Below are 17,259 nucleotides of genomic sequence, written 5' to 3' on the forward strand. Positions count from 1 at the left end.
AGTACATAAGTCAAAGTAAGTTTTAATTAGATCAAAGATTAGTATTCAATGGCTAGCCACTAGCCCTGAGTTTGCTCATTGTTGGTAATTGAATACTGACAAAAGAAAGATTGTGCTGCAAGAATGCTGAAGGAAAATTATTGACAGTGAAATATTGTAGAGGTAGGAAATATATTGGTGAAAAAAGTAACTACCTTTAGATGCAGTTCTTCAAATATGAAATCTTTCATAGATTCACATGCTTAAATATTAATTAGGCTGGGATCTCTTGGTAGTCAATTTAAATTCAGCAGTGTACATCCGCTGAAATAATATTGAAAAGTCATAGACTATATGCAGTCTATAAACTTCAATATGTAACTTAATCTCTGACCAATCAGGTCAAGGGGTTCAGAACTTTGCAGGTAGTCAAAACATACACAATTAAAAGCCTCATTACTGAGAAGGTGGAAGGGTCACATGTGAAATAATGAACGATAACAAGTTTGGAAAACTGTAGCTACAGGTAACATTTTCTTCCCCAACATTGGATCTTTCATAGATTCAAAGGTTTGAATAATGTTTACCTCTACAATAGCTGCAAAATACACATGACACAGAAGCAGTAATTGGACTTATCTCATCTTAAAAGGCTGCACAATACCATTCAACCGACTACCATCTCAAATGTGTTTTTGACATCAAGGCAGTGATGTTACGTAAATGTGTTTGTTGAAGATTTAATGTGAGCAAATAGAGTTGGACTCTTTTAAAGCCTTTGGGGTTACAGAGGATCAATATAACAAAATCATTAATACTGGTATTAAAAAAGCTATAAACTTATCTTGATATCAAGCAGTGGTAAAAAATGGGGAAAATTGGTGAATTAAAAAAAATATATGATAAGAATAGAGTTACACGCCAATTGTTTAATAGAATATGTGAAATCAGGAATTATTCAAATCAGTTAACAGATTAGAAATGAATCAGGATTATTTATAGAGAATAGGAAATTCTATGAAACTTGGACACAAATAGCAAATAGATGCAGCAGGGACTGGATGCTTTTAATTATAGAAACAGCACTAGAGATGACTGTCATAGAAAAAGAAGCTATAAATAAACTAGAAGCCAGTCTAAAAGCAACCACAGAGCTGGAAGACGCAAAGAAAAAACTGGAAAACATAAACCAGGATGTTGAGGGATATAAGGAGTATCTCATAAATTTAAAAAACTAAAAAGATAATAATAAGTTTAGTTATGAACTGACATATCCTTGCCTTAAAGAGGATTATTTTCAAGAGAGGAAAGAGCACGGCTGGGACAGATCAATGAATAACAGACCAATCTACACACGGGGATGGAAAAAATACGTTATCTTTTCTGACAACTCAGCTCTAGTAGTGAGGAAGATGGTTCAAATAGACATGACAACCAAACATAGGAATGAATAATGATTATGGGGTTTTATTTAGATCAAAAACCCAGACAAGGTCAAAGACGCACCCCAAACAGAGGCAGAGGTCATTTTATGAGGAACCATCCCCCACAAGAATATATAAAAACAAAAAACAAAGATACTGGCAGTAAATAAAGCACTGATCATAAATTTGTCCAGTAGAACACCGAGTCATTTTATGAGAGAGAGGTATTAGAATAAGGTTTTAGCTTTACCCCCACTGTAGCAGTTAATACATTTGAGTTAGAGGAGGATTTGAATTTATTTTTTTTTAGAAAAATTAGATTGAAGATATTTTTTTGAAGAACGTCCCCCCTAGGCCCTCCTCCAATGTATCAGGCTTGAAAACCAAATCAACTTTTAGTCCATCTGTGTCCCAAGTTGGGAAAAATGTACAAGTGTTTGAAAGGGCAGTGGAGATTGGGATAAAACACATTTTAGAAGAGTCTCATATTCATTCTAATAACCTAACAAGAACAAATAGGGAAACAATTGATTCCCTCAAGGGGGATTGAGTATAACTATCAAACCCGCCGATAAAGGCACACGAGTAGTAATATTTGAAACACGCGTAATGAAACTTCTTTCAATAGAAGAGCATTATCAAGAAATCCCAAATAGTAGATTGGGTTCCCTGAAAATAGTGTGTTTGGCACTACTAATAGAGGTGAGGAACGATGACTGGATATGCAAAGATGAATTTAGGTTTCTCAGGACACGAATCCAAAAACTCCTGCAATCTATAGACTCCCCAATAGTCACAAAAATAAAAAAGATCCACCATTCAGAACCATAGTGAGCTGTTTGGAATCACTACTTGAACCCCTCAGTAAATATGCTGATTGTTTTTTTAAGACCTCTAGTATGCCAATTGGAATCCTATGTGAAAGACTTTCACATATTATTTAAATATTAGAAAACAGCAGATTTAACAAAGAGACTCAATGTCTGGTGACGCTAGACATTGAGGCGTTGTATACCAACATTCCTCAAAATTCAACAATAGAGGTAGTGAGTAGGGCAATGGAGAATGTGGATTTGGGAGGAGCTTACAAAGAATTCATTTTAAAATGTGTCTCTATGGTCCTGGAAAACGTGTTCCTTTTTAAAGACCAATTGTTTCCTCAACAGAACCAGCATAGGAGCTGTAGGAGAGTAGGATCTGCACTTATATTGCCCCCACTTGTTTTCTGGCTATAGTCAGACTGGGATCCTGCTAATCAGGGCCCCAGCCTCTCTGTTCTCTCTAAACGACTTGGAGTGCATATTAGATGCACTAGTGATTGGATACTGTGGTACCTTATGAGCCCCTAGTATATGGTACCTTAGGTACCTAGGGCATAGGTACTTCACAGGCCTACCAGGGGCTGAAGCATGTATTATGCCACCCCTGGGAAGCAGACTAAATCTGACACCACAGGCTCGCTACTGCAGCCTGGGTGTGGTAGTGTTTGCACTCCTCACTGAGGTATAGGTTTCCTATATCTCACCATACACACACATATAAACCTATCAGTCACCCCTAAGGCAGGCCCTATCAATCCTGAGGGCAGGGTGCTTGGTTTACAATGTGAGGGGGTGCCTCTGCATGAGCAGGACCCCTCTGCAGCTGGCACAGTCTATTCTCTGTGGCTGTTTGTGGATGCGGTTAAACCATATACTCTTAAGTGTATTATAACCTACCGGTAAATGCTAACTTTGGAATGACTGCATCAGAAAATGTCGTGTTTGGTGCCAAACAACTTGGAATCATACCCCGACACCAGTAACTGGTGTAGGAGTATGATCCCACTCTTCTAGAGGGGACGACACATACCTACTGAGGTAACACGGTAGAAATCTGAAAGAGCCCTGGCATCACAAAATGGATGCCACCAGCACAGACACTGGGCTGCCCTCCTGCTGCTGACCGAAACTCACAGCGGAGGAAGCCCAACAATAGGCATCCTGTCACAGGGAGGTGTCACCACATTCCAGATAGGATTTAGTGTATTGGGGCTGGGTGGGTGCACTCCTAGAGTGCTTTGAAGTCCTGCACTGGGGGAGCAGTAGGCTCCTCTGTGCATATGCCAGCTCAAACCGGTTCAGGGGCTACCTGTCCCTGCTCTGGTGCGAAACTGGACAAAGGGAAGTGGGTGTAACCACCCCCTACCCTGACCCTCCCAGAGGAGTGGTCATAGAGCTAGTCCCTCCCCTACTTTTAGTATAAGATAGGGAAACCTTGCCATTGCAAATCAGATATCCCTGGACGACGCACTACAAGAAGAAACCTGGCCCTTCGACGTTCAACTACCTTTGGAAGACTGAAGAATCTCCCTTGGAGTCAAGGAGTGACTCCCCTGCTTGGCAGGCACCAAAAACTTTAATCAACGGTCGCAAACTTACCCGCTCCCGCTGGAGTCCAAAGTCCCTGCAGTCCCGGAAGTGGATTTCCTGACTTCTCGATGGCCATTGTAAATCCCCAGCAGAGCTGAGGCGAGTGGACCCCATGGGTGACGAGTAACAGCAATACCCGGGTACCGTGCACTATTGTCGAGTGCAACCCCTTCACGACGTTCTACGAACTTGTGCATTGGACCACGTTTGGCCCAAGCCTCCAGCAGGATTTCCCTCGAAAATCAGAGGCCTACCTCGTCCCGAATGACCGTGGGCTCCTGTGAAGTGAATCCTCACAAGGCGTCTTCGCGATCCCTTGCCCGTTGGCTTGTGGGTCCCCTGAAGACTTTCTCATCGAAACAAAGGGCTCCCCTGGTTGCTCCAGGCCTGCCCTCACTTACCCTCGCTGGGTGAATCCCTCAGACCTTGCTGGTCTGCACCGCTGACTTTCTTCATTTTCCACAAGACTTGCTGTTGCCAAGGCTTGTTGGCTCCAATCCGGTTGCCGACACCTCAGTAAGCTGCAGACATCCTGGGTCACTCCGAATCCAGCTCCTGGTCATCGTCGATGCCTCCTGGACCTCGTGGGCAAAGAGTCAAAACACCCTTGATCACCTGAAATCACCCGATTACCGTGGGCATCCATCTTCCTGGCCCCGGGTCACTGGCAAGTGACTGTTAACACTGTCCCTTCTGCTTTCAGGTCTTCATCTTGAATCCAGCCTTGGATTCCACCGGACATTTCTCCAGTCTTCACAAGCAGCAAATCTTCATCGGCTTCCATAGAAAACAATGACGCGACCAGACACCAAAAGACACCTATGCACCCGGCTTTCCTGGGTGAGGTAACTCGTGCACTCCGGTGCTCCAGTGTGTGTTGGCCCTCGAATTACTTACCTTGTAAGTGGCTTGCTTGTACCCTAAAACTTTAAAAATCCAACCGCGACTTGCTCCATTGAAATCAATAGGGGAACCCGCGGCTGTGTTCTCACACTGCATGCGTCTCCCGTGGGTCTCTTACTTACCTGCCTTGGGTGGATTAGTGAAGCCCAAGCGATTCTACAGACCCTAGGCCTTGTCCCCTTGCAAGTCGACATTCCTAAACCTCTTTTTTAGTATATGGTCTGGTACGCCCCTAGGGCCCCAACCATATTTGTGCTTAACTTATTGTGAAACGTTGATATTTGCATATGTTCCTGACTTCTAATCTCATAAAGAGATTAGTAGAGTGTGTCTAGTAATAAATACATATATATTTTATATATATACCTGTGTGGTGTCCTTTCATTTGGCAATTCAAGAGATTATAAGGTAAAACAAGCTGCTTTACTATCCTCTGAGACTTAGCCTGAAGGTTGCTCTCCACAGCTACTACTAGGATAGCTTTCTTTAAAAGGTTGTCTTAAACCTATCTACCATAAGAGTCGAATTGGACTGGTGCAAGGTGGCCACTATAACTAGTGACCAGCATATGCCAGGCCAACTTCTCACAGGAGCCATGTGTGCTCCTAGTCTGGCTTGTCTTTATGTAGGAGAATTCAAAAATACCCATATATACAACAAGATGGGTAGACTGGAGATGGAACTATACACAAAACCAACAGATACAAATACCCTCATTCACTAATCACGTTTTCACACGAAATCCCAGAAAGATAATGGGCCAGATATACGAACGTGGAAATAGCGCCTCGCAAATTGCGAGTTTTTTGCGACTCGCAATTTGAGTGGCACTATTTCCAATGTACAACAATGTATTTCGCACTGTCAGCGATTACCAATGGGGTTGCAAATTGAGAGGCTCATGAATATTAATGAGCCTCTCGCAATTTGCGACCCCATTAGGAATGGCAGGCCATCCCAGGTATGGTGGCCTGATGGGCTCAGCAGACCACCATGTCTGGGACAGCTTTTAAATGAAGCAGTTTTTTTTTTTTTTTTTTTTTTTTTTTTTAATGCAGCCCGTTTTCCTTAAAGGAAAACGGGATGCATTTAAAATGAAAAAAATTGAAACGTTTTTGTTTCATTTTTTAAGGGCAGCCTCCCCTTAAAAAATATTTTGCCCTCCATTTGCGAGTGCATTATCACCCTCTTGAAGAGGGTGGCAATTTGAGAGTGTTTTGCACCTGCAATTGCGGACGCAAAACTCTCTTACATAGGGTTGCACTTGCTATTAGGAAGGGAACACCCCTTCCTAATAGTGAGTTGCAAAACCCTATTTTGCGAGTCGCAAAAAATGTCGACTCGCAAAATAGGGTTTGTACATTCCCCATGCTGTTTTTGCTTGTGCAAACGGGTTGCAAACCCGTTTGCACATGCAAAAATAGTGGTACATTTGGCCCGATATTCATTTTGGACAGTTTTTACGTTTACGAAGAATTTGTTCATCTTTGGATGACTTTTGTAAACATGAGGCAAGATTGAAACATAAATTGCGATATAGGGGTTATCCAACAAAATTAATCTTTCATTCATTCAAACGAGCACGGTTCTATAACAGAGAAGAAATGTTTAGTGCAAGGAATAGGAGGAAGAATGAAATGACCAAGACAGTATTGAATAGTCAGTTCTCTGAGATTAGTAACCGTGTGAAAAATGTTATCAACAGAAATTGGAGAATACTAAATGATGAGGAAAATGTACATTTGGAGACACCACTATTTTTTTAAATTTTTTTTTAATTAAAGTTTTTTATTACAAACAACAAAGATCCGCATGTACAGGTTTCCTCTGCAAAACACTTCAGTACAGTTATTTCATTACATTTAGCTATTTTCGACTTCACAACTACTCTCACTATTATTACATATCCTCTGAGTCATTGTCTTCTTCGGGGGGGGGGGGGGGGGGGGGGGGGGTACATATCTCTCCTCTATACATGTTCCATTTCCCCTATATTCTACTCCATTTTTTGGGGCATTTCCTATTAACAAATGAGGCCTTCTCCGCCACCATAGCAGCATCCATATCATTACTCCATTGCTCCGCAGATGGTATATTTCCAGCCCCCCACTTTTGCTCAATGTTCCTTTTGGCTATCATCATGCCTGTCGTTGCCCAGTGTCATTCGGCATGGGTAAGGTCCGTAGGCCCCCATACATTTAAAAGACAGCACCTGGGCTCCATCGGGACTTGTTTCTCGGTTACCTCTACAATGATCCCCAGCACTGTCTCCCAGTACGGTCTCAGTTTTGTAGTCCTACAATGTGTGGTAGAAGGTGTCCATGTCCCCACACTGCCGTAGACAACTCGGGTCAGTGGACCTTCCCATCTTATGTAGAACTACCCTGGTATACTAGGACCTATGTAATATTTTGAACTGTACCAGCCATAATTTGGAGGAGATTCCCACCTCCTTAGGCGATGCCACAGCGTCTCGCCAGTCCGGGTCATCCATCTCTCCCACCTCTAACTGCCAGGCCTCCCTGAGTCGGTCAAATGGGTCAGCTCGGTTATTGATGATTTTTTTATGTTAGTGAAGTTGCTCGCTTGTATAAGTGGTCTGTAAGTAATCGGTCTTCTAGGGGGGACGACTCTGGAAGAGTCTCGGCCGGAGGGAGGACTGGCTCTATGGCATGTTTGATTTGCATTTATCTAAACTGTTCCCTCTGACCACCTTTCCACTACGCCAAAGGTCCCCCAGCCGGGAGATTGCGATTAGGTCCCAATTTTGAAACCCCTTGCTGTTACCCAATTTACCCAGTTGGCCTGTGTCCCATAGGGGCGTGTGCTGTGTAAATCTACCCGTCCACACCAGGTGTCTATTAACCATATGCCATATACGAACAGTATGCCTCGCTGGGCCCAGGAGGCCATTGGTCCTACCTTGGGCGTAAAGCGCTCTATTAACCCCTCCAACCCCCAGGGTCATCCTGTCCAGATGATATGTGGGATCCGTGTCTGGAATGTGCATCCATTGGTTAGTTACCGTGAATACGGTCCTCCCATTCCTCCCTCCACTTTAATCCTCATATCATAGAGTTCCACCTTATCCAGGTCGCCAATGGCTCTAGAGCCAATGAAAACAGTAGGGGTGATCATGGACAGCCCTGTGTCTTCCCTCTACCCAGAGTGATTTCCTTTGATATATGACCATTTACTACTACATTCGCTATGGGGTCGGTGTAAAGTAAGTGCACCCATGAGCAAAATTTTGGCCCGAATCCTAGGTGTTGGAGCACCGCAAATAGAAAGGCCCATTCCACCGAATCAAAGGCCATCTTTGCATCCAGCGATAGGACTGCGGCGTCTTCCAGTATAGTGTGTTTTCTGCCCAATACGCCATGCAGGCATCTCAGATTTAGTGCAGTGTTTCTACCGGGCATGAAACCGGACTGGTCTGGATGAATCAGTTTGGAGAGGTATGGTGTAAGTCGAAGCACCAGTGTTTTTGCTAATATTTCCCTTCCACATTGATTAATGAGATTGGGCGGTACGATGAACATTCCTCCACTGGTTTGACTGCTTTATGTATGGCTACAATAGTGGCTAGCCGTTGGTCTTAGGGAGTGTCCCCATTTCCCGACTCGTCTCATACATACGCAACAGGTATGGGGCAATCTTATCTGCTGTGCACTTATATAATTCTATTGGAATTCCATTTGGGCCTGTGGCCTTCCCAGATTGTATTTTAGTGATAGCTACTTTGAGTTTGTCTATCGTCATGTCAGCTTCTAGTCTGTCAGCTTCTTGGGGTGTGAGTCGAGGCATATGAATATCTTTAAGAAAGTCAAGTGCTTCCTGTATGGTGGTGGTATTTGAGGATGAGTAAATTCGCTCATAGTGCCGTGCTAACGTGTCTACTATGAGTTGTGGGTCCGTTGTAATTTCGCCCCTATCCGTTTTGATCTGTGCTATCCATTTGTTTGATTTTTGCCTTTGGCAAAGACATGGGAGGAGCTTGCCCGCTTTATCTCCGGATTCGTAGATCCGGTGCTGGATAGCTGTTATACGAGACACGGTAGCGTTTCAAAGACTTTCACTATATTTTTATGCGCAAAGCGTGATTGATCCCCTCTGTAGGGTTCGTCATCTGTCGGGATTCCAATTGCTCTATCTCATGCTCCATTCTTTCTATATCCTGTTTCACCCCTTTTTTATGCCCCTCAATTTGCGATATAGCATGACCTCTTAGTACTTGCTTGTATGCTTCCCACAACATAACTGGGGAAGGGACTGAAGCTTCATTATCTTGAAAGTAGTGCGTGGTTCCCCTGATTAAGGCTTTCTTAATCTTAGAATTCAGGAAGTACCCGGGTATATAGGATACATACGACCTTGGATAGTGCGATGTGTGAGCAGTTCCGCCGTTATCGGTGAGTGATCGAAGATTCCCCTGGGTAAGTGTGCGGCTCTTCCTAGCTTATTCAGACTGTCTATTGCGACCAGTATGTAGTCTTATACGGGAAATGCTGTTATGTGCACCGGAATGGAATGTGTAGTGCTTCTCATTTGGATTCTGGAACCTCCAGATGTCTAACAGGCCATGGGCATCTAAGAAGTCGGCCAGAGGTGAACTAACCCGATGTTGTGGGCGAGTCGGTGTGCGGTCTAGTGCGTCGTTTGCGGTCATATTAAAATCTCCTCCTATCATTAAGTCTCCTTCCGGTAATGTTAAGAGAAATTTGCCCAGATCTTGTAGGGCGGGAGTTTGCAGTGCAGGTGGTATATAAACAGATACAAAATTAATCGTGCATCCTTCCCACTGCATCGAAACTGCAGCAAATCGCCCCTGGTCATCTTTAAAAGTACGATGGATGACCACTCGGAACAATCAGGAAGAAGGTCCGGGGTAACGACGGACAGGTAAGCATACCTTGGATTGTAGGATGTAGTTTACATATTTGAGGCTGTATCCGCATCTCGGACACTTCTCCCAAGGCTTCTTTTCTTTTTCTTTTAGACCCGTTTGGCTAGTTCTGGGCTTTCATCCTCTGAAATCACCAGATACTGGTTTTAATGGGGTACAGCGCTGACGCTTTGTTTGGCACTCTGTGTAGGCTGGTATAAGGGCACTGCGAAGCATTTTTCGTTCCGTGTTTGCCCTTACATTGCCAGTATTAGAAAACAAACCCGGTCATACTGGTTAGGAGCACGCTTATTGTGGCGCTGTTCCAGTGTTCTTGTCAATTTCATTTGATTTTATATCAGTTAGGAGTCTTGCATTTCATCAGCCAACACTTGGGTGAATGCTAGGATCCCCAGCGAGGGGTCCACCGTAACATTCTGTTTTAAGTCAGTCAACTCACCGCCCTGTCATGTTGTGTTTGTATAGTTAATTTTGTTTGTGCTGACGTTAGTGATTAGACTATACTATGTCGTGTTAGTATTGGTCTGCTCCTTTTGTCTTTTAGAGCGTTGCCTCACGCCCTGAGTTGAGACCAGGAGTGTGGGACGTTCCCCGATCTTTGACGGGTAAGGAGGCATTTCAGATCCCTTTCTGGCATACGTTTACTTTTGCAATGTTTGCATGAGTCTACCTACATTTGCTATCTTGACCAGCTCTTACCTATCATGTATGTCTGTCCCTGTTAAAATTACCCCTTTTTTCCTCAACAGGTGACAATTGTACTTCCCTACGGTGCCGCATATCCTCTGATAAGCAGGTACCGCTGTAGGTTGTATCGTTCCTTTCGTACTCCCGTTTTATAGTTCTTCACATTGCAGTAGTGTTTTGTTATGGTCCTGAAGAAAGCCACTGTCATTTTGTTGAGACGTTAGTTGGCTGAAACATGTAGACCTATACTTAGAGGACGTGTTCCTAAATTAGTTGTGCACACGTTTTCCTCTAATATTTCTGCTTTTTTACTCTTGATACCACTGGATGTTGAATAAAAATATTTTTCTAGCGGTAATCAATTTTAAACCACTTTTCACACACTGCACTTAGTCTCACTACACTTGTGGCAGCTTCTTTCCATTTTGAGATTGATATCCTCCTATCTACATCAGTTTAAACATCCTTGAGATCCTCCTTTTTATAGTAATCAAAGGAGTTGTAGCTCTTTAACCGCACCAGGTGCGGTTAAGGGAGGTCCCAGATGATGAAGCATGCCACTTCGGTGGGTGATGGGACTTGGTCCCCTTTGAAAGGACTTTCGCATGTTTGTATGTAGCTGGCGCGTTATGCTCGTGTCTTAGGTGGACTGCTATAGACCCACAGACTCTGGCGTTGTTTAAGTCTCAGTTATTTGGGGATTTGTCCGCGCAGGTCTTTAAACTCCCTAAGACCCTCTAATCAATTGTGTTTCTCGTTATGTTGGGTTAGCCACACGATGAAGGGCAGCAATGTGGCAGGTATGCTGTCCCAGTGATTCTGGAATGAGGGAGGGGGGGGGACTCGGTGTAGGACGTGAGCGGTCCGCTCTTATTAGCAGTTCCTCAGAATGTGGACTGCTACTGTTGCCGGTGGCGCTCAGAGTCTATGCTTGGTGGGTGTTTCCTCGCAGCCCCCGTCGGAGGTCCGTTCCAATGTTGCCACCCGCCACTTCCCCCACTCCACCTCTGCCTGGATTGCTCTCTCTGAGGGTGACAGTGGAGCATGCAATGGCTGGCGCTTAGCTTCGCGCCTTTTGCAACGGGGCTTATCTCTCACAGGACACCCCGGTCCTCCTCTCCTCTGAGTCACACTTGCAAGTGCCTCACTGTAGGGTTCTGCCTGCACCTTGCACACCCCCAGGGACGGGCCAAGTATAGGTGATGATCTCCCGCTTCAGCTCTGCTGTCTCGTGCACTGTGCAGATCCCGGCTTTCCCTGGCGCTATGTGCACTTCATATGGGGGGGGAAAGGTGTGCTCATTCGTGATCTCCCCCTACCCGATCTCACCTCGGCGATTGGTTGCAGATTCTGCCGCTTCTGGGCTCTTCCGAGGCTGGGGGCGAGTGTAGCTGTGGTAGGCCTGAAGCCGCGATCCTTGAGTGCTGTGCCTTCCGCCTCAGTGTTCTGCCGTCAGCTATGAGGCTCCACCCCCTGCCGTCTATGTCGGGTCCGCGTTGCGCTAATCTCCAGCGGCTCGGAGTTTGATGCGGAGCTCGCGTCTGGAACGGCGGGATTTCACCCACCGCCGGTCGTCAGCTATGGGGGCCAAACTGTGTTTGTATCTCGCCAGGGATTTACGGATGAATGCCGGATTTAAGGATTATCTCTGCGGACCCTTCTGGAGCTCCGCCGCCATTTCGCTCAGCGCCTAGCCACACCCCCCACTATTTGCTTTTAAGCATAAGAATTTTGAAGAATCATTTAGTACAAATATACCGGGAGAACAAACCCAATGTCCAAACCACATTAGAAAATGAGATGGCAAGAGGGAACCACAAATGTAGAAATTGTAATTTCTGTGAGCAGTGCTTAGTCACCAAAGAAACAGAACACAATGGAATAACTTTGAGAACTAGAACCCTAAATAATTGCAGAAGCAACAAGCATTTACAATGCAATAGGTCTCACAATGACATTATTTTGAGCTATTGATATTGTAAATGGCAATACAAAAAAATTAAAAGGCATTGTTATTTACAATACCAAAAGCAACACCTATTGCATTGCATAGCGCGGAGTCTGCATCTGTGTACCCCAAAATAAAGCCTGCCGTAAGAACGTGGCCACCCCAAGAGTCTGCACTATAGCATACGACATAGTGCCTGTCATACCGCAGAACAGGTGCCCTCCTTACAAGCCAAGCCCCCTGGGCTGCTTTACCCCTCCATGGCCTGTTCTACACCAGGATTAGTGCAGGTTTTTCCTTTTTTTCCAGAATAAACTCCATGATACTGAATAAGTGTTGGGCATGTCATGTGTGTGCAGGAGAATTGATTGGGTACCACGGTTAGGGAGCAGCATCGAGCGCAAGGGGCAGGGGAGCCTGCTGAGTCAAGCTGAGGGACCCTGGGATTGGGAAACCTTCAGGGGGGGGGGTTCCGGTCTAGCGCTCACACAGAGCCAGCCTGCGCTAAAATCTAGCCTCGAGCTACACATTCAAAAGCATTGCAGCCGCGCTCGAAACTAAAGTGCACTGAGGACAGGTGCCAACTCAGAGCCAAACTCCACTTCGGAGCAGCGCTGCTCGGATGCAGACTGCACCCAGGAGCTGCATGCACTCATAATGGAGCCCACTCAAGACTGCCACCCTGGGAATCGGATCACACGGGCAATTGGCCTGCAGCCGGCAGCGATCGCACCACTTCTCTATTTGTTCTTCGCTACTCGGCACATTCAGATGCAATTCCCCAGCATTTAAAAACGTTCCACGAAGTCACTCTGATAGATTCTGAAAGTGGGAGACAATAGGAAAAGTGAGTGTACGGGCAAGGTCTAGAAAGGAGCATCTGTTGCCCAGGGCTGAGAAAGGAGAGCTGGTATACAAAGAGTGGGACAGAGGAGGGGCGAGATCAAAGAAAGACAAAGGAGGCAGGCGAGAGGAAGGGAGGCACGGAAAGAGGGGATGGAAGAGGGAGACGGAAACATGGAGTGATGGCAAAGAGGGGAGAGGCAGGAAGAGGGAGAATAAAGATGGAGAGAAAGAGGAGCTCTTAAGTAATGGGAAGAGGAGAAGACAGAAAGGGAAGCGGCAAAGAAAAATTGGGAGGGTAAAAAAGCTTTAGAAGGGGTTGAACTGGAGACAAACTAGAGGGATTGGAGTCCATTGATTCAAGAGATGAAAAGGACTGTGACAGAAGAGGTGAGGACAGGTGGGTAATGGCCAGTGAAATAGGACGGTGAGGCTACGTGGTGATTTCGGCACTCTGGCTACCCACCTCTTCCGTTTGTAATGTTCTTCGCCTGTCACTCAAGTGTCTCTCCGGCATCCGCAGTGGCCACTGCCTCCTCTCAATGTGCCGCTTTTCATTGCCCGGGTGTTAATATTAATAAACTCACCCATATGTATTTGCCTGCATTAGTTTGTCCCCTCTATTTATTTTAAGAGTTTTTCTCTTGTGCTGTCAACGCACTGTCTAGCGCTAAGCAATGGGACTCGATGAGCTAGTAAAAGAGCAACTCGCTGAATGGAGGTAGCAAGGACTGACCCAAGGCGTTAGGACCGGGCGCGATGTCACGATGTCTGGGTAGCTGGCGGAAGAGGTGGCCTTTCGCCCTCGGTTGAGATTTGGGTGGTTCTACTCACGTCTGAGGTGTCTTTGGAGCGGGCTCCAGAGTGTAGCGCATTGAAACTAAATGGAGCGCCAGTCAGATTGTCTGCACCTCACAGGGTGAATGACCACGGAGTTCGGTGATGCATTGCTGGCCTCGGGTGCCCGGCTGGCTGCTAGGGGCTAAAACCTTGAATATTTACCCGTGTGTGCAGCTGTGGAGTGCACTGGGTGAAGCACGCGGGCTTTAGACACACTTTCTTTTCAAGCCGTTGCAGAAACTTCGATCTGTTTTCACTCAGCCGCTGTTTACATTTGCATCGCGCTTTCACTGTAAGTGAAAGTGCCATGCAAAAATAAACACAGGGATTACGGACCCCATAAAGAGAAGAAATTGCTTTGCGACAGCCGCAAAGCAGACAACCCTGTCCGGATCGGCTGGACGAAAAGGCGAAAGGGTGTCAACAAAAAAACTCATTTCCAATGGCAGGCCACCATTTAGCATAAAAGGTGACACCAGCCACCAACGGTGACACTAGACACCAGCTTCAAGTCCCCTTCTCAAATCTACTCTCTCACTATAAGTCTCGCCGAGCGATCAGCGCATGTGTTGCAACACTATGCGAGGCCTAAAAATGTGGTTTATCTTTGGAGATGCCCCTGTGGGTTGGGATACATAGGGGAAACGAGTAGGGAATTAAGGGTTAGGATACAGGAACAGAATTCAGCTTTTTGAAACTTCCAAACTGAATTCCCCACTTGTGGACCATTTCCTGGAGAAAGGACATGGACATAAGGACTTTCATTGGTTTATATTGGAGAAAATCAATATAATTATAGAAGCGGCGGTAGTCTGGATGATAAACGCAAATTGAGAAAACAGTGGTATATATCCAGATTAAACACCAAAACGAATGGCCTTAACTTGAGAGGAATGGGAGAAATTCATCTCATAAAAAAGAGGCTCCATTACAGATGTATGGTGAAGATACAACAAGACTTTTTTAGAGGATAAAACCAAACGAGTATTACTGAAAATCTTGAGAAAACAACCCCTATAATATGAGGGGTGTATAATCTTTGATATACCCCATATGATCAATATTAGTTGCAATCATATATTCATGCAAACTGGGATTTAGAATTTTGTTTTTTACCATGACCATAAATCCCCTATATCTCAGTACAAGGAAGATTTGTATATATAATATACAAATTCAAACAAGCTTTATTCGGTTTATAAAAATATAACCATAAAAGCATTCTACAATAAAAACATTTCATCATGAATTTTAAAAAGACATTTTCGTATCATAGATTTTCACAGGAACATGTTTCCTCACAAACGTAAGCGAAACTTATCATTAGGTATTTGCAAATGTTTACAGTATGTACTAAAGATCGACAGAGAAGTCATAAATTGATCAATACAAAATAATATAAACCTCAAATAGCAGCATTTTATCATTAAAAACAAGGTATCAGAATATGTAATATTAAAATGTATATATTAAAATGCAATCTATTCAATTTCATAATTCAGCATTTCCAAATATGTAAGGTCCTTTCTTCGTTTAATTGCCATCTGAATAAAAAGGATGACCGCATTACATATCAACGCATTTTCCAGATTACAAACATGAAAAAAGGCAGATTTATAAGAATACAACTTATTGGTAATAAAAAGTGGTCATACAATTAGTTTTCTAATGTCCCTGTAGAAATCAAAGAAAGGTATAAAATGCAAAGTACCCTGGGGGGTTTTACCATCACACGGGCACCTGGGTAAGTTTAGGCTCCACTTGCCCATCTCAGGGAAAGCTACTTGATAGTGGAGCGTACTCAACCTTAGTCTTGTTAAATAAAATCTATGCTGTACATTTCTTGTAAAAATAAGGTACGGTTGTGTGCCAAAAGAGATCGGTCCTTCACAATAAGATCTGACACCTAATTTTGTACTGAGTTCAGCCACCCTCTTGTTTTCGCTAGATTTCAGGAATCTCCTCTTGAGCTCCGTTTTACTATAAGTCTGGATGCTCTCGGGATCTTTAAAATTAGTTACAATGTTCAACTCGGTTAAAAGTCTACAAATATAATGCAACCATGGTATATTCCTATAATAATCTAATTTAAGGCAATCCAAGATTATGTCTTTGGTAAAGTGAGATTCATCTTTTGTCCATATTCGATGCAACAATATGAGGGCAGCCACATTGATCAAGTCACTCATATATGGTGCATCTAGCTCCTTGTGAGCTATATAGGTAGCTGTTGAGTTTGGGACCGATAAAACCCTTCTCAAAAATGTATTCTAAAGGGTTTGTAATGGAGAAATATCTGCAATACCCATAGTGCTCCACCATAGCAAACTCCTGTAATGCACTTGCTCCCCTGTAACTTTAAGATCTCACGTATCGGCTTATTGCCTATTTTCTGAGAGAATCTAAAATTTCTTCACTTGATCTCACAAACTTTAATTTACAGGAATTTACATGTGCAGTCCACGGTCCTTTGCTATTAAAAAGTAACCCCAGATAAGAAAAAGTAGATGTCCTTTCGATGGGTGTTCCTCCAACATTATGGGTTCTGCTCTTTGTTTTTATTTTCCCACGTCATGACTAGTGTTTTGCTCAAGTTTATTTTTAAGTCTTTTTTGGTCATGAAGTTTGTAAAATTATCTATCAGGAGTTGGAGGCCATTTGCAGTCTTAGATATTAGGACTGCATCGTTGCATATAGTAAAACTGGGGTGACCCGTTTACCAACAACAGGGGCATCAGCTTGCAAACTCTGTAGTAAAAAATCAATATCGTTAATATAAAGAGAAAGTAAGAGGGGCAAGGACGCAGCCTTGTCTAATTCCTCTAGTTACTCTAAATTGCGTAGTGCATTCCCCCCTTCTGGCCATAGCGTATTTTTTAGGTTAGATGGGCATATATCTGTGATAGGAAATTTATAATATCACGCGAGGCACCCATCTCTGCTAATGTTTGGAATAACTTGGAATGGTTTACCAGGTCGAATGCACTGGAAAGGTCAATAAAGCAGAGATGAAGTAGATCTTCTTTGGCAAGTGTGTATTTCCCTATAAGCAGCTCAAGGTTTACGCACTGCTCAACTGTTCCAATACCCCTTCTAAAACCATACTGGGCGTTGGTTAAGATGTTTTTATCTTTTATCCAACAGTCCAACCGAGCTAACAAAACTCTGCCCATAAATTTAGAAGTGGAATTAAGAAGGGATACTGGTCGGTAGCCTTTTGCGCTACCTCTGTCGCCTTTTTAAAAAATAGTCACAATCACACTTTCAGCCCAAGTTACTGGTAACACCCCATTTCTAATAGCATTGAACAGGTTAACT

The 17,259-nt window shown here is 44.1% G+C and overlaps 1 protein-coding gene across 8 annotated transcripts in view; it reads right to left on the reverse strand.

Moving 5' to 3' along the window:
- Positions 1-17,259, reverse strand: part of RPAP3 (RNA polymerase II associated protein 3) — a 319,254-nt gene that overhangs the window by 143,762 nt on the left and 158,233 nt on the right. The window lies entirely within an intron of this gene.

The sequence above is a fragment of the Triturus cristatus genome, chromosome 4_1 (genome assembly GCF_964204655.1).
Source record: "Triturus cristatus chromosome 4_1, aTriCri1.1, whole genome shotgun sequence".
NCBI classification, from domain to species: Eukaryota; Metazoa; Chordata; class Amphibia; order Caudata; family Salamandridae; genus Triturus; species Triturus cristatus.